The following is a 25949-nucleotide window of genomic DNA, read 5'->3' as shown; positions in this document are numbered from 1 at the left end:
ATTAGTAATATCAAGAGAAAAATCATTAAAGTTTTCTCCGAGAATTTTAGTCAAATAAAGTGTTAGCGTATAGCAAATGACCTCAGGACTACGGAACAGTAATTAGTTTTTCAATTGGACCAATATTTGCTACGTGACAGGAGTTTGGAAAACCGTTTGCTCCCACTTGATCGTATCGTTTTTCCAAACTCCTGTCGCGTAGCAAATATTGGTCCAATTGAAAAACTAATTACTGTTCCGGACTCCTGAGGTCATTTGCTATACGCTAACACTTTATTTGACTAAAATCCTCCGAGAAATATTTAATAATTTTTCACAAGAATTACTAACACTGGATATGTTGTAACGACCTATATTCGAGTCAAAGTGAAGCGTATACGGTAAGGGAATAGTAGACGATACAAAATTACTCACGTAGAACCGTTCCAGACGCTGTTCTGGCAGTTGGGCCCTCAGACAGAAGGAAAAAATCTGCATTTTGGCACCAACTTTTTTTTTCAAGACTTCTGTAGGCTTGCAGCCCAAAAGTACTGGGTTCATTTATATGTGCAACGATAGTGGGTGAGGCCAGCTACAACACCCCATACTCAGCTCCGTGGTACATTGAAGCTGCAGAAAAGGCGGACTCTCCGAACATTCACTATATTTCTAGTCATAACTCTAGTGGATCAACTAGCACCAAGCGGTGCGTATACTCCACCTGTAGGTCTTTTCAAGGCCGACAATCGTACAACATTACAACAATTTAAAATAATTTTTTCTTGAGTTATTGCCCTGACATGTCTTCACTTTTGAGCGCTTTTCAAAGAAAACAATTTTTTTTAAGAAAAAGTGAAAGACACGTGTTTCCTAGAATTGAAAGACGAATCCAACGAGCTATCACTCATTAAAATCGGAGACCGCTTGTTTCCAAAGTTAAAAAAATCACCTGAAGATTTGGCGATATCACTCTTAAGGAAAGAGAAATTTGAGGTAAATGTAGTGCTATGTTCGTCATTTTTCTTAACTATACAACTTTTTGGAAACTGTTAGTCACTTTCTATAAGATTGTGAAAAGGTAACAGAGTTGAATTATGAATATACCTCACATTTTTAATTGAATTATTTAATTAAATAAAAACGCCACAAGGTAACCATGCTAATTGGTAACACGAATTTAAGTTCAAAATATTTTGGTTTGAAGCGATATTATAGGTATTATGGAATAGAAGCCCGAGAGCCATCAACTAAGCATTTATTGATTTTCTAAAATCTTACTATTTTTAAAGATTTTTGTTTTGAAACTTTCTTCGATTTTCTTCAAGTTTTAAAGATTTTGTTTAATTTTATAATTCTTTAAGAATTTTGTATTGGACTTTCCATGGGATCTTTAAAATATCCGTTTCAAGAAAAAATCCGGGATCCCGGTTAGAAATTAAATACAAAATTTCTAAAAAAAATTTGGGGGCAACCATACAAATACTGTAGACTCTCTAGAATAACAGGATTGAGAAATTGACTCATCTGTTAACGACAATGACAACAAAGATACACAAAACGCTCTACCTTGTGATCTATTATATAGAAAAACCTTATGTTAAAAGTGATGAAGTAATAGAATATACATCCAATTTAACGATTCTTTAAACAATAGTTGTAATAGATTACTTTGCGGCAAGACGGAAAATACGCAGGGTATGAATTAGTTATATTCTCCACTCAGTGACGAAATGTAAAACTTTCTTTGTTTTTTTTAGAAACAAGCTGTATGCAACTCGGTCATAATGACTTTATAGGCACACGATGTGTATTGTCACACTCGGCCTATAAAGCCTAAAAACCATTAATAACTATTACTTATCTGTTGTGTACAGTAGATTTTAGGTGATATTGTAGTTGTAGTTTAAACGAAGTGACGGCGACAAGCGAAAATGTCTAATTAACGGGCCACAACAGATACTTATACTGAAATTTTGACGCGTGGTATGAAAAAGATTTCTGTTCCATTTCACCTGTTCGGACTTCGTATACCTTAGAGATTGTTTTACAAGTACCAAGCCTTATGTTAAAGCCATTGAAGTAGAAGATTTTGTATCAATTCTATGTAATAACAGATTTAGCTATGACACCATCTCTAGAAGGTGAAGAGCTCAAGTTCACTAAAATATATTTTCCTCATAAAATGAGAAGCGATACAGCAAAGATTAAGTGCAAACATGAACATGAAACCCCTTTTATCCCATGTCATATAACCAATAATCCATTGAAATCCTATTGGTCATCCGTTATGACAATTAATGAACTGATTTTCATCTCCCTAATTCTATTTGAATAATGGAGCTCCAGTCCACTCGTTTATCTATCATCTGTACAATATTGAGCGTAGATTAAGTCCTAAATCATACCGCATACCACACAATGTAAATCACATTAATTTCATCTCGAAAATAACCATCAATAATTTACCGAGAAGTAAAGTCATTAAATATGTATTGTGTGTAAGACTCAATGACACATCAACGTTTCGATTTAAATGCCAAATTTTGATATGTGTCAAAATATGTACGGTGTGTGGAGCGTACATTTATATACAACCGGCTAATCATTCGTATATATATATATACTGTGTGTGGTACTTGTACATTCTTTGGAGAGTAAAATTTATATACGCGCTGAGTGATGAGAAATTAAATAACATTCCAATCATCCTCCAGCCATGAAAATTGTGTACACAACTTAATTATACAAAATCAATATTGTTAATTGAACGAAATTGTTACTCCGAGGCAGACAGTGCCATATATGAACTGGTTCTTTTTTTTTGTGTATTGAGTTTACCAAAAATAAAAAAACTGAAAAATTTATTGTCAAGTATAAATGAGCGCAGCATTTCATCTGCAATTATAAAATAATTTTTGTTTTTAATTAAATTTAAAATAATAAAAAATCCGTCTGGCCCAATATCCGACACATCGACGACGTCATCAGACACACACATAATAATTATTTTGTTTGTTTTTATCTCAGCGTGGAGAATTTAAACATTTTTCTTGTGAGAAAAGCGAAAATGTATATATTTAACATACATTGCTCATCACAGCGTTCGATGTTATTCAAAGGATGAACGAACCGCACAAGAGTCAATATAAAGCATGTTAAGGTTGGTCGTCTCGTTGCGCGACTAAGCCATGAATTAAACTTTCGCTTAACTCGGATTATAAGTTATAAACAAAGTTTGTGTAAAAGAAGCTGCCGTTTATCGTATGGAAAACAGAAAATATTTTAATAAAGTTTAAGGTTTCTAGTCAATTACAGAGACTATAAGGTATGGGTGCATCTGTTCCGGAGCGAAAAGGAAGTGCATTTTAAAGTTTTTGTACCACGACGATTACCTGTAAAGTTATGCTTAAGTAAAGTCAAATAAAAACACTGGCAAATGTTGTCGAAAGCAGCTGGTTCGTATTTCAAACAATACATTCGACGATGTTTTTTATTGCGCTCTGGTTGCATAGCAAAACCACATAAAGAAGTAGTATGATATAAGGACTAGAAATTGTTACAAATTTTTTTAAATTTAGCGAAATCTAGCAAAATTTTTCAAATTTAACGAAATTCGAGAAATTTAACGAAATTTGTGAAATTTAACGAAATTTGTGAAATTTAACGAAACTTGTGAAATTTAACGAAACTTGTGAAATTTAACGAAATTTGTGAAATTTAACGAAATTTGTGAAATTTAACAAAATTCGAGAAATTTAACGAAATTTGTGAAATTTAACGAAATTTTTGAAGTTTAACAAAATCTAGCGAGATTTGTGAAATTTAACGAAATTCGAGAAATTCAACGAAACTTGTGAAATTTAACGAAATTTGTGAAATTTAACGAAATTTGTGAAATTTAACGAAATTTGTGAAATTTAAAGAAATTTGTGAAATTTAACAAAACTTGTGAAATTTAACGAAACTTGTGAAATTTAACGAAATTTGTGAAATTTAACGAAATTTGTGAAATTTAACGAAATTCGAGAAATTTAACGAAATTTGTGAAATTTAACGAAATTTTTGAAGTTTAACAAAATCTAGCGAGATTTGTGAAATTTAACGAAATTCGAGAAATTTAACGACATCCTTAGAAATCTGAAAAATGTAACGAAATTTTGTTCCATGCTTCACCACTAATTCAGTCCATGAAGTGCGTCACTAGTCATTGCAACACAAGGTACAGAGACACCTCCAACCTAGATAGGTGGGTTGAAATGTATATTTTACCCATGAGTAACAAAAATCTATAATTCTTAGTGAGTCTAACTCTATATATGCAGCTACAGCTTCATTGCAAAAACAATAAATAGTTTTTGTGAAATCCATGACACGATACGCCGAATCTATAATCATTTTTCAGTGGTCGACGTTAGAATGTCGCCAAATATATTTCGGTGTCCTTCATAGATAATTCATTTAAATGAATTACCGAATTCCCGAATCTAAACGCAGTTATGGTTCCGAGAAACAAAGATAAATAAATTCTTGAATAAATTTAAGACGAAATTAAATTGAAATAAAATAAAAATTAATCCAACAAATGGATTCGCTACAGCGGCTATGTGATCATGCAATGTAATGAATGAATGAAATGAATCTTCATATTTAAATAATTGTTATATCGTAGGCATGCCTGCACTGTCGTAAAATATTTTATGAATATTTAAAAGGAATTCCAATAACTGTCACATGACGCAATGCTAGAATGTTTATAAATGGTAAGCGAACCAAAATAGACGAGGTTATAGCACATTATATAGTTTTATCAAATTTACAGTAATGGCAGAGAGTAAGTGCTAAGAAGATCTTTTAAAACTTTGAGTTCTGAGTTCTATTGCATTTCGCAGTTCTTTAACTTTGGTGCGTCCTGCGTTTTTTAGAAAAGAACACATCATTTTTGCATATGACAAAAAGACAATTTCACTTAGACAAAAGCACTTTCAATGGAAATGGTAAGTCATTTGTTACTGTCATCATCCATAAAAATAAATGATGAACTGTAGATAGTGCCGTGTTTTATAATAACATAAATGTGAAAACTAATGAAGTAAAAGATTTTTGAAAACTCAAGTAAAAGAAAATCGGTATTTTCCTCGTAATTTTCTCACCTCAACTGAAACTTCAAATGTTATGAAATAATTATTTGTTTACCGAGGTTGACAGAACGAAGCAAGGATTGCAAATCGCTCGAGGTGAAATTTTTTATTTTCTTGAGAGGCGAACACAACATTTTTCATATGTGCTGTGTGTTTAACCTTATTTTCTCCACTCCTTGACTGATGACAGTTCGGGGGAGACAGGAAATTTTCTACACCGAATGCATTCCGAAGCGATTCTGAAGCGATTGTATTTTTGTGGGGTACATGTCTCCTTTGTTTTTGTTTTGAAAAATTGTGTTACAAATTGATGTTTTCGTTTCGTGGAGAAAAATTGTTAATCACGCCCTGCACATATGGAAACCGTTGTGTTCACCTCTGGAAGATAGAAAATGCCATCTCGAATAGTTTACGAAATAGTTTACGAAATAATTTACGAAATAGTTTACAAAATAGTTTACGAAATAGTTTACGAAATAGTTTACGAAAAGTGTACGAAATAGTTTACGAAATAGTTTACGAAAAGTTTACGAAATAGTTTACGAAATAGTTTACGAAAACTTTACGAAATAGTTTACGAAATAGATATTTACGTATCCGTGGACGGTATATTTTAGACAATTTCGCGAGTTGTAGCCCGAACGAAGTGAGGGCGACAATCAAAAGTCCACAACAGATGCGTATTCAACTTTCCATGCTAATGGCCCAAATTACGAGAAAAATTCCGTAATTTATGCCCAAGGCATGAAAACATCGTTTCTCTAAAAAGAAAATTTCTTCCCGGAATTCTCATCAGACAAAACAACAACAAAATGCCGTTTTTTCAAGGCATACTGAGAGAAAAGGATTAATCACACTGCACACATGACATAATGGTTTAACCTCGGGAACACTAAAACGAACACCAAAACAAGTTGGTTAAACAATTGGTTACACAACGTGATTATTGAAGAACATATGACTAATGGAAGGCTTCTGACTCAGCAGTTCTTAGTGTCTTTAACCTGTTACAGACGGCAAGCATATGACCAGTATTATTATCGGATCTATTACTTCAACGAAGTGCATTGATTACTTCCATCGATCAAAGTATTTTCAATCGATTGATTTCAAATCTTGTACTTCAATTTTTTTAACGTGTGTTTTACTATAAAGGTCCATATTACCAAGAGTTTGTCATAATTTTTGTCATCATCATCGATAACAGATGAATAGCTAGGGTATAGTTAAAGAAAGTTTTCTAAAAGAATCATGCAGGTGACCAAAGTGCGGCAACCTACGAGCGTGGGAACCTTAATGTTTACAAGACTTTAGTTGCGTATTTTTTCGCGAATTCAACAAACCGAACTGCACAAGTCTGTGCTTCTACATTTATAATTCAACATCGCATTTCCAAAAAAAAGAATAATTTTTTTGAATAATAATTTTAATCCACAAAAAAACCGTCCGTAATTTGTATCGTTCTATAACGCTTTAGGTAAAGGTAGAAAATTCGTGAGTATGCAATCATCAAATCATATTTGGAAACTGTGTGTGCTCGTTCATTCTCCGGTTTATAATATATTACATTTATGGTCATCGTAACATTTTCGTGTGCATTTAGAATGTTAAATTATCGCGCACCACAAAAAACTGATAGTTACACATTTTAAACGGCCACGGTGTATAATCATATATATGTATGTGAAACAATCATTAAATGGAGTGTCATGCAAAGCAGTAATAAATAAATTATTCAATTTATTTGTTTGAACGTTAATTACGGTTTTTAAGTAATAATCATGTAATTTGATTGTTTCTTTTTTCGTTGTTGCTCGTTCGTTTCTAATCCATTCGAAGTTATTTATTAGTCTTTAAAAGTTTTTTTTTTTTTTGTTTAAATCTATATACTCAATGTATAAGTAAGTATAGAGCGTACGAACAGCACAATTTAGTCTATCCATTCTCTTGCACAGAGAATGTTTTATGAAGTGAACTGAATTCGATTTTAGCCAACGAAACTTCAAAGAATTCTTTAAAGTCATGGTCTTAATTAAATAAAACAAAAGTTCCACCGATTTCATGCAAAAACATTCCGTACCTGCTTGACTTTTGTATAATTATTTTGGAACTTTTTTTTTTTCGTCTTCTGTGTTCATTTTCAAGCACAATAAATTTCGTGGGTTCTTAATTGCAAATGAGTTTAGACGGGTACTTGAAAAACGTATACGTTTAGTATGTATAAATGGCCATAAAAAGAATTTAGAACTTTGTTTCACAAAGTTCTTTTTTTATGTCTTAACCCAAATCTAATTTTGAACTTTTGGCTTTTTTTTATTAATCCAAGCTCTTGATTGATGTGTTAACGAACCCAATGTTAGAGATTTTTTTATTGTCGTGAATCGTATCAACTTTACTCGTACACAATGGTTGGGAATATCCACGTATTCAAGAAACGAATTTAATCGAAACATTTGGAAATAAATATCTCTGTGTAGTGGTATCATTGAAGAACGGAGAGCGTATGTGGCAGCAAAATGAAATATAATACACTTGGTGGCACCCTACTGATAATAATTACAACCGCACCGCACAAACCGATAAACTTCAAGAGTAGTTCATAGGAGGAATGTAAATAGCAACAATCAATAAAATTGCTTTTTAGAAAATAATTCTCTAGACGAATGTGTGTACGAAGATACGGATTTCAATTTACTGCAAACTATCATTCGAACCGAGCAAATATAATGAAAGAAAATGGGAAAGAAACGATAAAGGAACTGCTATTGACGATTTATTGCGGTTGCATCAAACTGTTGATGCTATATGCTATATGTCGGATTTCAGTTTTAAACGTCCATTAACATCACACAGAGAGAAAGAATTCTGTTAATTTTGAAAAGATGTGAAAAAAAAATTTATCAAAATTCCATTGTTGGATGGCGTGAACGCTTTAATCAAAAATGTTACACAATAAAAGTGTTTTTATCACGAACATGAGCTCGGCTTATTATAAACAGAGACAAAACTTATAGCGGACGGAGAAGAATTACACAAAAGACTCGTAGTCTGAGGGTAAATGTTCATTGTAATTTTCTCTAGTAATACGGAAGGAAGAACTTACTGAAGAATGCAATACAAAAGTCCAAACATTATTACGTGGTCCGTAACTTGTCCTGAGTAATATTATGTCTACCAGGTGGGTTGTATTACATACACACTCACTGTATAAAAGGCGTCAAGACGTACAACAGTTTGCATTTTCGCACAGTGTAGATACCTACAGTTTCTTAGGGGATTAGACAAAAGAGTGCGCTTCTGGCATTTTCGGAAAAAATGAGACATTTTTGCGTGCAAGTGAGAGGCGGGTCTAAAATTCTCCATTTTTAGTGTGCACACTTTATGAATGGACCAAAGCATCTCCACTGTTCTAACTAGTCTACATTGTTCTATCTTTGTTTTTTGCCCAGATTTCATAGAGTTGAGTAATAGTATGGTTCAATAGCTTTCGTTATAAGTTTTTTTATTGTTACGAGACTTGCCAAACTAAGCTGAAACTAGGGCTTATTATTCTGAATCGTCCAGATAGCTCAATCGGTAGAGCGATGGACTCACGCCCTATATGTCACGGGTTCGACTCCCGTGTCAGACATAGTTCATAGGGTTTTTCCCAATCGCAAATGATTAGTCTCTGCTGTTAGTTACGACTAGTCAGCTCTATCGACCGTAATAGGTCTCTAAGAAAACAACAAAAAAAAATGCTGAACACAGTTCTCATACGTCACATGCGTAAGTCACAACCGTGTTGTTAACCACTAGCGACACCTATGTTCTAATAGATAAATCATATGATTCACAACTGTAAAATCTCTCGAAAATATGGGTAGGGCCATTGGCGGTTTAGGTGCTTGGAAAGCATCAGCTTTACTGTCCATCTTATCCTATCCTATTATTCTGAATTGTTTTTGGGGATTCCTAAGAATGTAAAGAAAATTCTTAAAATTCTAAAATTCCTAATAATCAAATTTGAGAACTTTCAGAATTATTTCAAGAATTTAAGAATTAAAATTCCGAATAATAAGTCCTGAACCGACGCAAGAAAATCAACTTTTATCAAGCTGTACTATTCAGTAACTTTGAACAAACTTCAATCTCAACAGCATGAAATCTATTACTCCTTTTGTATAAATTGTTTGTTCAACTGTTTCACGCAAAATCTTCTAATTGAAATGTCAATATTTTAAACATACATTTTGCTATCTAAGAGAATACCAGCCAGAGCAGGTGGAAAACTTTGGTTGTCCATGTCGAGAACAGATGCGATAAGAAAATTATAAGAATCTAAAAATCGACAACTAGTTATAAGATCTTATTGGCTTATTGCAATGTGCAGTTCATTTTGATTCAGCTGAACACAAGAGCTGGTCTACAAACAAAGCACTGGCCAGAGATTTTACTTGCTATACATATTCACGTGTGTACATAGATGACGTCAACTTAACAAGGACACTCAGACATTGCGTGCTGCTTGACTTCGTTCACTGTACCCGTGATAGTTTGTGAACCAGCTGGTGAATTGGAAAATAATCTGATCAAATTATTTCTTATTTCTATGGAATACATTATCTTAACCAGAACCCCATCAGATCAGTTCACATCTAAGCAATTTTCTCTGTCATCGAAATGAAGAAAAAAATCTCTTCAAACATCACTGCGTCCGTGTTTCACTGCATTCTTTATGTTTAACTCTCATGATTGATATTCAGCCAACGACCTTCAATTTATTTAATTCATTTCAAAAATGCGGCATTGCATTCAATTCTTTTTTTATTTCTTCAGTTATACCATAAACGTGTATATAATATTGTTCGTTATGGGTTCCTTATTATTTAAATGCGACTAAACGGCTTAACAAAATACGAGCTCTCTGTTGCCTCGTCAGTTACTTCATCACTTTTTGATTTTGTAAATAGATTTTTATTTGTTCAGTTTTTGATTCTGGCAGTAACATTGTAACGTAGTTGAAGAACTTTTTAGCCCCGTACGAAGTACAAAGGGGCTTATAGGATTACGATGCCGTGTGTAATTGATGGAATTCGAAGCAGACGGTAAGGGCAAAGTGTTTGCCTATGTTCATAGATGACGAATCCGCCATAAAAATTTTGTCTGTCCGTCTGTCCGTCACGTCGATATCTTGAGTAAATCAAATCCGATTTCAAAAATTTTTTTTTCCCTGAAAGATAGTCGAAATAGTGAGGTTAAGTTCGAAGATGGGCATATTCGGGTCGGCCCTTCGTGAGTTAGGGCCACCTAAGTGATTTAAGGTCTTTTGGTGATATTTATGGCAAAACAAACGATGGAAATGTAAATGACATGGCAAGTGATAGGTATTGTCAATACCAATCCAGGAAAAAAAGTTTTTTTTAAATCGGGTGAGTGAACCGTGAGTTAGGGCCTTAGAAGTGAAATCCTACTAGGGCCCTATGTGTATTTTACATAGAACTCGAGTAAATTTCATTCGTTTTTCGTAATTTTGGTTTCATTTGGAAGGTAATCAAAGGCCGAATAGAATGTAGTTGAAATTTTTTTTAAATTTGGGTCCTCGGACTGTGGCCGATACTAGGGCCCTATGTGTATTTATACTCAAAAAAATTAAAATTTTAGGGCGATTTGAAATTTTTGTTTCATTTGAAAGGAACGTCGTACGGGACTTCGTAATTGCGCTATGCGCAATTTTTAAGATGTACACATTTCATAATAATTTTACTTTAACTACATTAACCGGCGCAATAGGCTTACGGTCAAAGTAGGGTGACAGACGCACTAGGGTCACGTACGCAATAGATATACGGGTTTGTACGGGGCTCAGTCGCAGCAAACGCTCCGACTGTTCTGATGGCTCGTTTTACATATATTTTAGTGGACATATCTCTATAAAAAGACACATGTCAATAAAAGTTTTTTAAAGAAAAAACTTTGATTTGGCAAGACAATAAAACGAATAAAATGGGATAGATCAAACAACATTCTTATTTAACAGACAAGGAGTTTCAATACGCATGCCAGTTTCGCCGTAATATTTTTGTGTGTGATTTACCGTCTTCATAAAATGTTAAATAATTCAAGGTTCATTGTTCTGTATTTTAATTATTTTGCTCATTTTTTTTTCGTGTGCAGCGATCGTATGACTAACCAATAAATTATTCTCTTTATGCAACAACAACAAGAAAATAAAGCACTTTTCTGTGTTAATTGCATATCTCTTTTCATATATGGTTAGAGAAGGAGTTGTTATTTTGCAAAGCAACCTATTGTCTGCATAAAACAGCTATTGGACATACTACCATATTTGGTTACAATATTACGCAAGTTTTTCTCTGCATTTTTTTCTTCTTTCGTTTTCTTTGAATGCAGTCGTTGTCTTCGGTAAAAAATAATGCAACAGTTTGTCCTTTGCAAACAATATACAGCTGGGCACTGGACTACGAATCACTTTTTAGAGATTCCTCTCCGTCGGGATCAGATCACTTCCACTATATCAGTAATAAACATCTGGTATCGACAAAGACGACAAATACTAAGCGATGAGCTCTGACTAGTGTTGTCATATATATATGACAAACATTGATACAAACATTGAAGTAATAGATTTTGCATATGAAACACTAGGTTGGTTCAATAAAACAAATACGCTGGCTATTGCAGTGTGATATTAGAAGTTCATTCTAACCTAAACAACGCACTAAGCTGTACAATCACAAAACTAAAACAAAGTGTACCTTATACGGAGTGCATTATAAAATCGTCGCATGGAACATTGAAATAAGAATTTGTTTTTTGTTTAATATTATTTTCATTATTTTCATAAGAGAAAGATATTATGCAAATTTGTATTTTATATTTTTTTGTTGAAATATTATGTTCGGAAATTGAGTTGAATTTTTAAAGATGCACATTAAAAAGTTAATGTTTTTGTAGGACTTTTTTTTATTAACTGCTGGGTGTTGCAGTACACAGAACTTTAACACTCTTTGGAGAGTAATTTTATGAAAAAAGTACAATGTTGCGTTGAGATTGCGTTTTTTTATTCGTTCGTAAAGTATAATTCCAAGGGAGTTCAAGTTTGTCATTAAAATTTTTTTGTAAATTTTTTGACATCTTTATAATTTCAGTGAAATGTTGGGCAGTTTTCGGGACAGGTTTTGTCTTTGTCATTCATGGCTTGTGTTTATTACTTGAAAGTACTTTCGAACGACGAATGGTGTTTCGAAAATCATAGGGGCAAGCTAATTGTTTATGATGGATAATTGCTGAGAGATTTAACTTTTCAGTCCTAAATGGGTTTTTCTTGACAAAAAAAAACCGAGAGTTAAGTCACTAAGATTTTCGTTTCTGAGTACTGAATTGGTGTATTGTAAGTCAGATTTTTAGACCCGTACGAAGTACTGGGGTCTTATAGGTTTACGCATACGTTTGTAGCACGTCGAATTGGACTCCCTGAGTAAGGGGAAACCTACTGTGGTTGTCTAGAGATGCCAAATCAGTGGAAAAAAAATGTCCGTCTGTCCGCCTGTCTGTCTGCACGATAACTTGAGTAAAACGCATCCGATTTTGAAAATTCTTTTTTTTCCCCGTTTGGTAATGTCAAAAGACAGGCTAAGTTCGAAGATGAGTGATTTTGGATCGACCCCTCCCGAGCTGTGGCCCAATAAGTGCTTTACGGTTTTTCGAAGATATCTCCGGACATTTAAACGTTAAACTTGTAAGTGATACGTCAAATAAAAGGTATTTACAATACCGATCGACAAAAAAAAAGTTTATGGAAATCGGATGACCGACTCGTGAGTTAGACCCCTTGGTGTGAAACAGGCACAGGAGGCAAGCAGTTTTTGCTTGTAGGTCGGCCACATTTCAACATATTTCGTCTGTTTTAGCTTTATTAGATAGGTATTGACCGTACCAATCAGGGAAATAAAAGTTTTTGAAATTATGTTCTCCGGAGCGTGAGCTAGGTCTCTTGGAGTGAGCTCTTATCTGGCTACTCGGCCGTACAATGAACGTGGAGTATTTTGTCAATATCTCGAGTAAATTTTGACCGAATTTCATGAATTTTTTTTTGTTTGAAAGGTATTAACGAATGTAAAGCGTCGGTAAAATTTCCGGTCTCCTAACAAAATGGCTGCCGGTGGCCATATTGGATTTTAATAAAAGTGATATATCTTGGGAAAAATGGTACTTAGAGTTTCTGTTAGCATGGAAATAATTTGTTACGTGTGTGAGGTGTTTCAGGCATTCAATATATGGACATCTATATATACCTATATTCACCTATATTGAGCTATATACAGGCATATAGAGCTATATAATAGCATATTCATCTGTGAAATGTTTATTTATAGGAAAATATAGGTAAATATAGCGGTATATAGCGGTATATAGCTGTTTAAATAGGAATTTATGAAAGTTGACTTCGTACGGGGCTGTCTATATTGCCTCCGGCAATTTATTTGTATATGCTAACAAGGCAAAGAAAGATAATGTAAGTGATTTTAAAGGGCGAATAGCTTTTCAGTAGAGAATGAAGTAAAAGAAATGAAGAGTTTCACAGTAAAGGCTTTTGATACAAATAGGTGTTTCGTACGGGTCGGCGTTAGTTATGTTATCATAAAAAATCCAGAAAATTGGTTTCAAAATGAATGCATTAGGTTCACCACATGAGCTATGAAATCTAGACCATCAACATTTGAGGAAAAATTCATAAGGTATGTCACACGTGACGACTATTAGCATCTCTTTCTTTCACATTTTTAACCATATCTCACATCTCTTTCGATTTGACATGCTTTATGAACAATCCCTGATAAGTAAAATCATAATGTCGTCGAACACGTCAGATCTTTGACTAAAAATTTTATTTTTAAAATTGCGCGGAAGGATCGAAGAAATGAGTATCGACGATTTTCTGAAGAAACCACGAGTTCTCGAAGAAATGGAGTGGTCAACTCCGTGAACTCATCATTCCTCAGTAAATTGCTGTTTCGTCTTCGCCTCCTTCGCCTCCTTCGCCTACCTAATTTTTTGTAGAATTTATATATAGAACATCTTAGGAAACAATTACTTCCTGATGAAACGGTGAGTACTTCGACTGCTCGTCATTTCTCCAAGAACTGACCGTTTCTTCTGAAAGTCGTTCATATTCATCTCGTCGAATTTACAGAGCAATACTTTTGAATCCGTTAGTGGAACAATACCTTCGTTTTGACACCAATTTGGCTTTTCTACTAAGAGTGTTGACTGACCCACCTTAGTTACGCTCTCCTAGGAATTAAAAAGCGAAAGTGTCAGAACAAACATTTTTGTCTTAGGTATATATAGGAACATGACATAGGTCTCAAACCACAGACTATGCAGACTAGTTTTCAGATAGCGCTAATTAATCATCAAAAAAAAAAAATTTACCTTGTGCATGTGCGGATATTCTAAGTTACCTAAAATTTTTACATTTTTTTGAAAATATAAAATTTAATTCTGAATAGGAATCGGAAACGAGTTCTGTGCTGCCTTCTCAAAACATTTTCTTACTAAAGCACACATCAAAGAATTGTTTACACATAAAATCAAAAGAAATTAAAAGAAAGAAGTGTGTCATAAGTCTTAAAAGCAACGATTCGATTGAGAAACACTGCAACGCAACATAAAATTTTTTATTTATGTAACATGCGAAATAGAATCAAAATTGACTGATGAAGACAAACCAATTTTTTTCTTTTATGTTTATACGTCTAGTGTAACAACGAAATGTTATTAATTTTGTGAAAGTTGATTGTATGTACAAGCGCGCTATAAATGTTAATTCAGTCAGGAGGGTCTTATCTACGACTACAAAACATAATTAAGTTTTTCAAAAAAAAAACTGACATGAAAGTAAATTGAAATGACAAACCGATAATACCGAAAAGAATTTTGTGGTTTCCGATGTATATTAAGCTTATCGTCTGACCACAATATTTTCCTTATAAACCAAACGATTCATCATGTCAGGTCGGTGTGTTTCTTTCAAACTGTAATGCACCGGTTAAGAAAAACTAAAATCCATGAGATAAAGGTTTTAAGTTTCATTTTATTGAAACATTATTTTATTGTAATCTGAGTAGAGTTTCATGCACTTGTTTGACAAGGTAAGTTAGTGTTTAATCAAGGTAAATCAAACAGGACTTTCATCCGTAGCGATCAAGTATTAAAAAATGAAATTCTTTAGTTTGATAAATATTTTCGTACTTTCTTTTAAAAAGAACCCCAACTCCACTCTACCCATTACTAGTATCTCGTTTAACGAACTTTTCATATGTGCTGTGTGATTAACCTTATTTTCTTCTATTTTCTCTACTCAAGGCCCGTCATTGAGAAATGACAGGACAGTTTCCCGAAAATGGGTGGAAAATTTTATCACAAAAATTCACCGGAAAAATTCAAAGAAACTCACCTTTTATGCTTTCCATTGTATACGGGCATAGTCTCTTTAGGTCGCCAAGGCATATTTGAACACTAAAACACGTTTTACTCGATGCAAAAACAAAAAGTTTTTTTTTTGTTTTGTCGCGACAAAAACACAGAAAATATTTCGACACAACTGTGATACTCCGCTACTATAGAACGAATGTTTGATGTGTTCACTTCGGCGGTAAAATATTTTCATTCAAAAAAGTGTCGGACATATTATAAAAATCATGAAACAGTTGACAAAGGGTAGCGTATACATCGTTGAAGTGTCGGACACTTTTTTGAATGAAAATATTTTACCGCCGAAGTGAACACAGCAAACATTCATTCTAGTACTTATAATAGCGGAGTGTCACAGTTGTGTCGAAATATTTTCTGTTTTTGTCACGACAAAAAAAAACTATTCGTTTTTGCATCGAGTAAAACGTGTTTAGTGTTCAAATATGCCTTGTCGACCTAAAGAGACTATGCCCGAATACAATGGAAAGCATAAGAGGTGAGTTTCTTTAAATTTTTTCGTTGAATTTTTGTGATAAAATTTTCCATACATTTTCGGGAAACTGTCCTGTCATTTTCCAATGACGGGTCTTAAAAGCCATGAGAAAATGTCGTTTTGTTATTGCTTTGTCTGACGCCAGTTCGGGGGAGAAAATATATAATTTCTCACCTTTTGTTTTGACAGGACAGAAAATAGACATTTTCTGCTCTGAACTGTCATCTTGGTTTTTGTTCAAAAAAATTGTGTAATAAATTGATGTGTGTCGTGGAGAAAAGCTGTTAATCACACTTCGCATATATGAAAAAAGTTGCGTTTACCTCTGGAAGAAAATAGGAAATTCCAACTCGGGCGTTTTGCAACCTTTTCCTCTTGTTGGAATTTCCTATTTTCTTCACGGGGTAGGTAAACAAATAATAATTTCAGTTGAGTCGAGTGAAAATCATCTTTAAATTGAAAACTGAAGCAAACGAATCTTTTGTTAGTTAGATATAAATTTAAGCAATTCTCTTCCACTGTACAAAAAGCAATTATGAACAACGGAAATGAGAGATACGAAATCCGAAACTGCAGGATCTCGCCAAATTTATTATGGAAAACTTAAAAGGCTAATATATTGTCGACGGGGTATCCGGATATGGTTATTATACCTATCTTATGCATCTGTTGCGCTCGCCAATAAGCCGAGACAATAGGTTCTTATCATTGGGATTCAATTGTTCGGTGAAGTCTTTGACTGAATTTTTTTTTTTCTTCAATGACACAGTCGAGGTTCGTCAAGGTAAACTGATATCGATATGTGTATCATTTGTAACAAAGAATAGTGAATATACTAAAGCGAAACGGCTTTTGTTTGGAGTCAACAACTAATAATATTACTTACAATGGAATCGTTGTTGTTTTGAAGGCATAGCAATGTGATTCAATTTTTTGATATCCAATACACACATGATCTCTTCAACTGAATTACAGAAATTTTATTTTGAAATAAAATTCAACAGCAATAACTCACAACACTGGTGGGTATTGATATTTATCTAAAAGCTAGTTATGCGTTAGAGCATAATGGACGTAGATAAAAAAGATAGCGCAGTGCACTTTACAATACCAACCGAAACTTTTTTAATAGACGAAAAAAATTATCTTTTTTGTTATTCACACTCGTAATGGTTTAACTCATTAAATGTTTCGGAAATTTTTTCGGTTTCTTTACCATAACACCACGGAAACAGACCTATCTCATCCACAGATCACACATTAATTTTTCTTTCTCAGATGCTGCTATAACCCCTTAGTAATTAACATATATATACCGATAAATTGACGCGCGCATAAGCATTTAAGCCGCATTTATAACACATTTTACTTGATATATCTTCCTATACGAAAGGCAACGTAAAAAAAAGTAACTTTAAATTTTTGTTAAAAGAATGACCGCCCGTGTGTGTGTTGTGATTTCTCAAACCGTTTTATATATCGATTGAACCTTTTCGTTTAACAGTTGGTTTGGAACTGAAACACAAACTTGACATGGTGTTTTTTTTAATACCGAACGAACATAAAAACCGACAACAACAACAACAATATTTTGGATCAAGCAGCATTTAGTTAATGTAAAACGTGAGCGAGCTACCCAATCATATATCTATATATCCATGTGTGTTGCGTGTAAGTATATAGTGGAGTATAAGAAAATGAAAAATTAAAAGAGTAACAAAAATAACAAAATATAAATATTGGAACATAACAATAGTTGACGTGTTTATTGTTTAAATATTGATTGTAAATAGTTGACTTTTAAGAAGTTCTTAATTCTTAATTCTTTCTTTCAAAAAAGAAGGTTAGACTATCTTTCCGATACATCGCTATATACCAATGCTATATTAAACGAAAATATTTTGAAATTTGAATAATAATAAATTCATAGAAGTCCATTCATCCGGTCAAAATAGGTTTATACCTCACACTCCGAACCGATGGGGGAATACACACAGGCCAGATCGGTAAACTTGTTTTGATGTTTGATTTATTTTATTATATTAAGTGAGAAATGTCAAAGACATCATTTTGGAGAATATTATATTTGTCAGGAATGGGACTCAACGAGTTATCAAACATTTATGGTCGGCTAACGTTAGAGTGCATTAGTTCTTATCTGGCAAATGTGCACGCTGAAATGAATTTCCGATAGTCGACTAAAAGTAGCGTATTAGTCACTGAAAGAACTGTTATAAAACCGTAGTTCCATCATGAGTCACTAGCACTTCAATTGCACCCACGTTTCGGTTCTAAGAAGTGGAAATTATGAAATTTGCTAAAGTAAAATTTAATTGAATAATTGTTAATCTGAGGAAATCCTTGGAAATAAAACCGATCATCACTAAGCTACAAGCTGCTGTAGCATCAGTAGAGTCCACTGAATGTAACATACTCACTTTCGTGAATTTGATTGTGCATTTATTTCTGTTCGATCTGATTCTCTATGAATCTTACAAAGAGATTGTTTTGGCAACGTGTCGCTGAAGTCTTTGTAACAAATATCTTATACTATTAACTAGGCCCCACCTTTTGGGCGGGTCAGGGCCCTTGACTGACAATTTTTTCAATATATTTTTAATCAATTTCATTTTATTTTCCGTTGTTAATCTTCCGAAACATCACAAATAACGGATATAAAACATTCGCTTGAGTACAAGTTCTTTGGAAAACCACTTTTTCTGTTCTCTATTTGCTTGTAAATTTGCGGCCAGATTTTTAATCAACAATACAAAAATAGACAAAGACTCGTGTGAATTACGGCCCTCGCTGCGCTCTGCCCGCAAACGTCCCACTCGTATAAGTCGTCTATTATTCAGTTTTATAGTCTTATTGTTAACGTTAAACAAAAGTAAAAGATGCGAATTTGGAACGATTAGAGGACTCTTTCACTTTGGTACAATATAAAATAGTACGATAGACGTTCTTCCCTTACACTTACGTACAAAAAGGAAGCCCCCCGGTACTTTCTACATTCACAAAACCTTTAATCATGAAAAAAATAGCACGACTCGTGCGAATTACGGCCCTCGCTTCGCTCTGGCCGCAAACTTCACACTCGTAGGAGTTTTAAAGTTTTCTGTATGATTGTTTTTTAATGTCATTTCATACATTTGAATAACGATTAAGAAATTGGTTTTTCATAAAATTTTATAAATATTTTATGTCATGGCTAGAAAACGATCATGCGTGATAGCTGACTTTCACCTGACTGTCCCTGACTATAGCCAACTATAACCGTGATAGCTGACTATCACCGTGATAGCTGACTATCACCGTGATAGCCAACTATAACCGTGATAGCTGACTATCACCGTGATAGCTGACTATCACCGTGATAGCTGACTATCACCGTGATAGCTGACTATCACCGTGATAGCTGACTATCACCGTGATAGCTGACTATCACCGTGATAGCTGACTATCACCGTGATAGCTGACTATCACCGTGATAGCTGACTATCACCGTGATAGCTGACTATCACCGTGATAGCTGACTATCACCGTGATAGCTGACTATCACCGTGATAGCTGACTATCACCGTGATAGCTGACTATCACCGTGATAGCTGACTATCACCGTGATAGCTGACTATCACCGTGATAGCTGACTATCACCGTGATAGCTGACTATCACCGTGATAGCTGACTATCACCGTGATAGCTGACTATCACCGTGATAGCTGACTATCCCTGACTATAGCCAACTATCACCGTGATAGCTGACTATCATGCATGCGTCATAGCTGGATATAACTAACCGACAAAATCAAATTCCATCAAAGTAATCTTTTTCGATTGATTGAATTTTCCAACAGTGGAAAATACTGTTTTTCTGGAATAACTTTCAGATCCTTAATCCCACATAGCCCATCTTCGAACTTAACCTCAGGAATTGATATCTGCGTCGATTAAAAAAATAAAATTGGTAATTGGTTGATAATTACTCAAGTTATCGTGTATACAAGCAAAATATTGGGACAAACAATTCCGTTTTTCATAACATTTCATACAACCTTTGGTATACAAATATTCTAGGGTATTTTCCGGCATAAGACCCTGACTTACAGTCAAGGGAACAAGTAAACTGCACTAACACGGCTAATGGAGTACGACTGTGAAGTTAAAGGTAGCCTAAGAGGTAAAGATTTTTTTTCGCAACTAGTGTCACAGACGCGTTCAAATTTCATTAATATTTCCCGCACTCCAAGAACGTCGACCGCCTATTTTTGGATACAAAACTACTGTCGAAAACTGTAAGATTTTCTTTAATTTGGTACAAAATTGGAAGCCGGGCAGAAAGAAGAACCGCATAGACATTTCCCAGTATACACCTTCGATTAGATTCCCCTTTACTTACTTACTTACTTAACAACAGCATTTCGCCATATTAGATGATCCTCGGCAACAACTTTCCAATTGCGAATACCCAGCTCACGTAGGTCATCTTCCACGCAGTCAATCCACCTTTTCTTTGGGCGGCCTCCGGGCCTAGTGCCCTCACAACAACTTTCTTTGCCACTCTATCATCGTTCCCCCCTTTCCTACACATAATTCTTAGTAGCCATTAACAACTGACATAATTGTATTACAGGGATGTTAGAAAGATAATGTTTCAGTGTATTTAACATTGAACATCTGTTATCGACAACAACAAATAAAAATAAGCAATGAACTCTTCCGCTGTGAACTTATATAGCAAAATGAATGTTAAAACTAATGAAGTACAAGATCCTTCTTGTGCAATATCTAAATCAGAAGATGTAAAAGAATCAATAGTTATAGTGGTGGTGTGCGAGTACTCGTCGTCTTTGTTAGGTTGAATAAATGCTTTTCAGAAGTAACATAAATCCCAACATTAATTCACATCAAACTTTGAGTGTCACATTACCAAACGAAACTATGTAATTTGAAGAAATAACTACATAACGAAAATACTAACTCCGTAAGTCATTTAACACCCGTATCTATCTATCTTTGTGCGTTCCGTTATGCTCTATTAACAGTTTTAAGTTGAAAACTTTTCAATTAAGCGTAGTTAATTCAATTCAAAAATCCAACCACATCTTGATTGTACTATAAAGTACAGTAAAATACATATCGCACATCGTCACAAAATGTTTATTAAATTATAAATTGAAGAATTTTGAAATCAAAATGTTTTTCAATTTGTTAATTAAATTGAATAAAGCGAGCATAGAGGAAGGAGTCTAGATATTGTGACGAATTGTCAGGGCTTATTTTCTCGAAAATGTTTTCAAAAATTTTTAGATTCTTTCTAGAATTTCAAAATTTATTTTGTAAATTTTAGAATGTGGTACAATCGTTAAACCGAACTGGTGTGCATACGTTATTTTGCACCAGCTGGTCACATACAATTCCAAATGGGACCAGCTGGTGCAAAATAACGTATGCACACCAATTCGGTTTAGCGATTGTAGAATTTGTAGAAATTTTTAGATTTTAGCCAAATTTTGTAGAAAATTCTATAAAGGGAATAGCAGGGTTAGCATGTAAAAAGTGCCCCCAAACGAACTAAAGCTTGTTATACATCATTCGAAAGGTCTTGGCCTAGAACTACTCCAAAACTCAAAAATGGAGTTATAGTGGAGTTATTGACGAAAATGTGAATTTTGTTTTTCATTTATTTCTATCTAATGTGTTGACGTAAAAATGTGTAAAAATTCTCAAAAAATGTCTGTATGAAGGGTAACATCTGAGATTTTTATCAGATTTTTTGGACCCCTATATAAGGGTGAAAAAATTCAGAGAAAAATTCGGCGATTTTTTTTCGGACGTTGGAGGTACAGAACTAACTCGGTATTTTGACCGTTGATCGGTCTTATGGGCATGTATTTTACATAATTTTTTCAGATTTTTCAAAATGGTGGAAAACACCCTAATTGATCATTGAATTTTTCTTTGAATTTGAGAGAAATAAATGAAAAACAAAATTCACGTTTCCGTCAATAACTCCATTATAACTCCATTTTGGAGTTTGATACTACACTAAAAGTAGTTCTAGGCCAAGACCTTTCGAATGATGTATCACAAGCTTTAGTTCCTTTGGGGGCACTTTTTACATGCTAACCCTGCTATGCCCTTTCTACAAATTCTAAAATTTATACAAATTAATAAAATACACAGGATTGACAAGTATAAGCAGTTTTGATTGTATGTATGGACTGTAGGACTGTTAGGAGAGACGCTAATTACAGGCTTACCTCCTATGAGTCTAGGTGTAAAACTCTCGGGATCGAGACTCTGTCGAGGCGAAGGATAAATCTGTACGCCTTTTTCGTGCACGATTTTCTCAACGGTCGTATTGATGCTCCCGACCTCGCTTTGAAGTTCATCGTTAACCGACCTTCCAGGTCCCTCCGTTTTCATGAGTTTTTGCACGTTCCAACTCATCGCACGTTTTATGGTTTTTTCGAACCGGTTTGCAATTTCTCCAGGATTTTTAACAATCTTAGTCGTTTAGTTAACCTGCGAGCCAATAGGGCCACGTATCTCCGTTTGATCAAGTCCCTGTCAATGGATTGTGAACTGAAATTCGCTGTTGGCTCTTATGTTTTCTGATACCATAGCCGTGTAGTTGGATGAATTTGGTTTCAGTATTGCTAAGACGCGATCGTTTATTTTTTTATTTAAGTTTTTTGTAGTAATTGTTGGTTTTCGTTCTAAGTTTCGTCAAGCTTCATTTGAGGAATTGTCTTGCTGTTTATAATTTTTAAGAGTTAGATTTTTAATCGTTGTAACCGTTCATCATTGGCAAACGTGCCGATGATTATTCCAAATAAATAAAATCAGCTGATTTTCACTTTCACTGTCTTTGACTGTATGTTATAGATTCTGAATTTTTCAAACATTTTCAATTTTGTAAAACTTGTAAAATTTGTAGAATAATTTCTTGGTACAGAGATAGAAACGTGAAATGCGACATGTTTTCTGTTCTGAGAGTTATAGTGGTTTGTAATTGGTTTAACAAATGAAGATCTAGATTTTTTGATTTTAGTTTTTCATTCTTGTTGCGAGCGCGAGGCTAATTAAAATTCAGATAATAAAAATCTAGATTTTCATTTGTTCAACGAAATTCTTATGGAATACATTTTGCTAGAATTTCTAAAAAAATCTTTAAAATAGGCCCAGCGAAATGTTATCGATTTCATCTTTTAGTTATAGGTAATGCTTCCTTTAATGCAATTTATTTCCAGATCTATAGTTTGTATTATGATTGAATTCGTTGACAATGTAATCGGAGATGGGATATGCTCTTCTCTCAAAATATCATCCATCTCTGTATTATGAAGACATTCATTCCGAATGGGCGTGCATAAATTTGCATTAGTCAAAAATAAAACAACAATCAAGCAAAACAAACAAAAAAATATCAAACGATTTATGGTTATTGAACCTACGACAATGTAGTCGAATGCAAACACGAAAGGTTCAAAATGTTTATTTGAAATGTTATTATTGTGTAAATATTCGTTAAATGGGTTGTTGACATTTCTTTTTCTATTCCCATTTTTTTTTATGAACCTTCTTAAAGTTGAAAAACGCATTAGAACTACATTTTGTTGCCAACATCCACATCCACATAGCAATACAATATATTGTTTGGTGAATGTGTTTGTTGTTATACAATAAGTTTTTGTTTGCACATTAGCCAAAAAAGGTATTTACTTCCGTTCTATAAAAGTTTGTTCTTTATCGTCGATGAAGTGGCCTGTACAAAGAATAAAGTTCTCATCCATCAAATTTTCGATCTTTGAAATGCGAATGGAACAGGAATTACCAGAGAGACATATTCGTTTCGACTACATAAATTGTATGGGAATCAATAACAATGGTTTTACAAGAAAAATGTTTTGCTGCAAAACTTTATATGCAGAGTGTGTATATTCATGTTTCACAATGTTTTTTATAATCTCCAATAAAAAGTCGCTTAAAGAGGGAAAAAGTTTATTTTACAAAAAAGAATTACCGAATATTGTAAAAGAACTTTGAAATTTGTTTTTTGTCAAGACAAAGTTGAACTTTAGGGGTGAACGAAGATGTAATTTCAGGGAAAAAACATGAAGAAAACATCGATATCTACAACTGAATGGAGATTTTCTTATATAAATGATCTTATTGGTATCAATGAGGACGTTTGTTAATACAAATTGACCTCAGAGTATATAGTTACAGGTGGGTAACTTTAGAGACGAGCACGGAACTTAGTTTTACCCCTTTCTTATCAAAATTTTATATTTATTTCAAAAATGTTGCATTTGTTCAAAAGACATTTAGAATTTGTGGAATTTACCTCTAACGAAATGCGCGAAGTGTTCCAGTAAAACCACCTAAGTATCATAAAATTGAATGTTAAGTCAATGGTCTTGCGTCAGAAAATACGACTCTACATGAAACGACTTTCAAAAATTTCAATCGACGAGGAATAAAGTTCCCAACGTTTTCATAGATGGACAATATGAACCGAATGATCTGGATCTGGGAGTTATTCCCAAATGAGTTTTTTTCCCTCATAATCTATGGGGCTAGGGAAAAATCTACGAGTGTATTATCGTCGGGGACGATAATATCGTTTTTGAAACGATAATATCGTCGCTGTGACGATATTATCGTTTTCTGTAACAATATTATCGTCCGAGTGACGATAATATCGTATTAGACGACAATAATATCGTTTTCCGGACGATAACATCGTTTTCTGTAACAATATTATCGTCCTAGCGACGATAATATCGTATTTGACGACAATAATATCGTTTTCCGGACGATAATATCGTTATCTGTAACAATATTATCGTCCGTGCAACAATATTATCGCTCATGAAACGATAATATCGTCCGATCGACGATAATATCGTATTAGACGACAATAATATCGTTTTCCGAACGATAATATCGTTTTCTGCAACAATATTATCGTCTCTACAACGATATTATCGCCCATGAAGCGATATTATCACAGATTGAAACGATATTATTGTTTTTGCGACGATAATATCGTTTCATGCAACAATATTATCGTTTCTGCAGTGATAATATCACCCGTGAAACGATATTATCATTTCTTATATTATATTATCACCAGTGAAACAATATTATCGTCCGAGCGACGATAATATCGTATTAGAAGACAATAATATCGTTTCATGGGCGATAATATCGTTTTCTGTAACAATATTATCGTCCTAGCGACGATAATATCGTATTTGACGACAATAATTACGTTTTCCGGACGATAATATCGTTTTCTGTAACAATATTATCGTCCTAGCGACGATAATATCGTATTTGACGACAATAATTACGTTTTCCGGACGATAATATCGTTTTCTGTAACAATATTATCGTCCGTGCAACGATATTATCGCTCATGAAACGATATTATCGTCCGAGCGACGATAATATCGTATTTGACGACAATAATATCGTTTTCCGGACGATAATATCGTTTTCTGTAACAATATTATCGTCCGTGCAACGATATTATCGCTCATGAGACGATATTATCGTCCGAGCGACGATAATATCGTATTTGACGACAATAATATCGTTTTCCGAACGATAATATCGTTTTCTGTAACAATATTATCGTCACTGCAACGATATTATCGCCCATGAAACGATAATATCGTCGATTGAAACGATATTATTGTTTTTGCGACGATAATATCGTTTCATGCAACACTATTATCGTTTCTGCAGTGATAATATCACCCGTGAAACGATATTATCGTCCAAGAAACGATATTATCATTTCTTATATTATATTATCACCAGTGAAACAATATTATCGTCCGAGC

At 33.9% G+C, this 25949-nt stretch overlaps 1 protein-coding gene across 5 annotated transcripts in view; it reads right to left on the bottom strand.

Moving 5' to 3' along the window:
• LOC119082548 (protein sickie) overlaps nt 1-25949 on the bottom strand; it is a 239638-nt gene that overhangs the window by 121065 nt on the left and 92624 nt on the right. Inside the window, exon 1 of one of the 5 annotated variants that reach the window (XM_037192064.1) lies at nt 16976-17601. The exons of the other annotated variants lie outside the window; for them this stretch is intronic. The gene's annotated coding sequence lies outside the window, so the exon portion shown is untranslated. Of the gene's footprint in view, nt 1-16975; nt 17602-25949 lie in introns of those variants that run through there. 5 annotated transcript variants of the gene reach the window in all.

Source organism: Bradysia coprophila, unplaced genomic scaffold, assembly GCF_014529535.1.
Source record: "Bradysia coprophila strain Holo2 unplaced genomic scaffold, BU_Bcop_v1 contig_476, whole genome shotgun sequence".
Taxonomy (NCBI): Eukaryota; Metazoa; Arthropoda; class Insecta; order Diptera; family Sciaridae; genus Bradysia; species Bradysia coprophila.
This window is presented reverse-complemented; position numbering and strand designations above follow the sequence as displayed.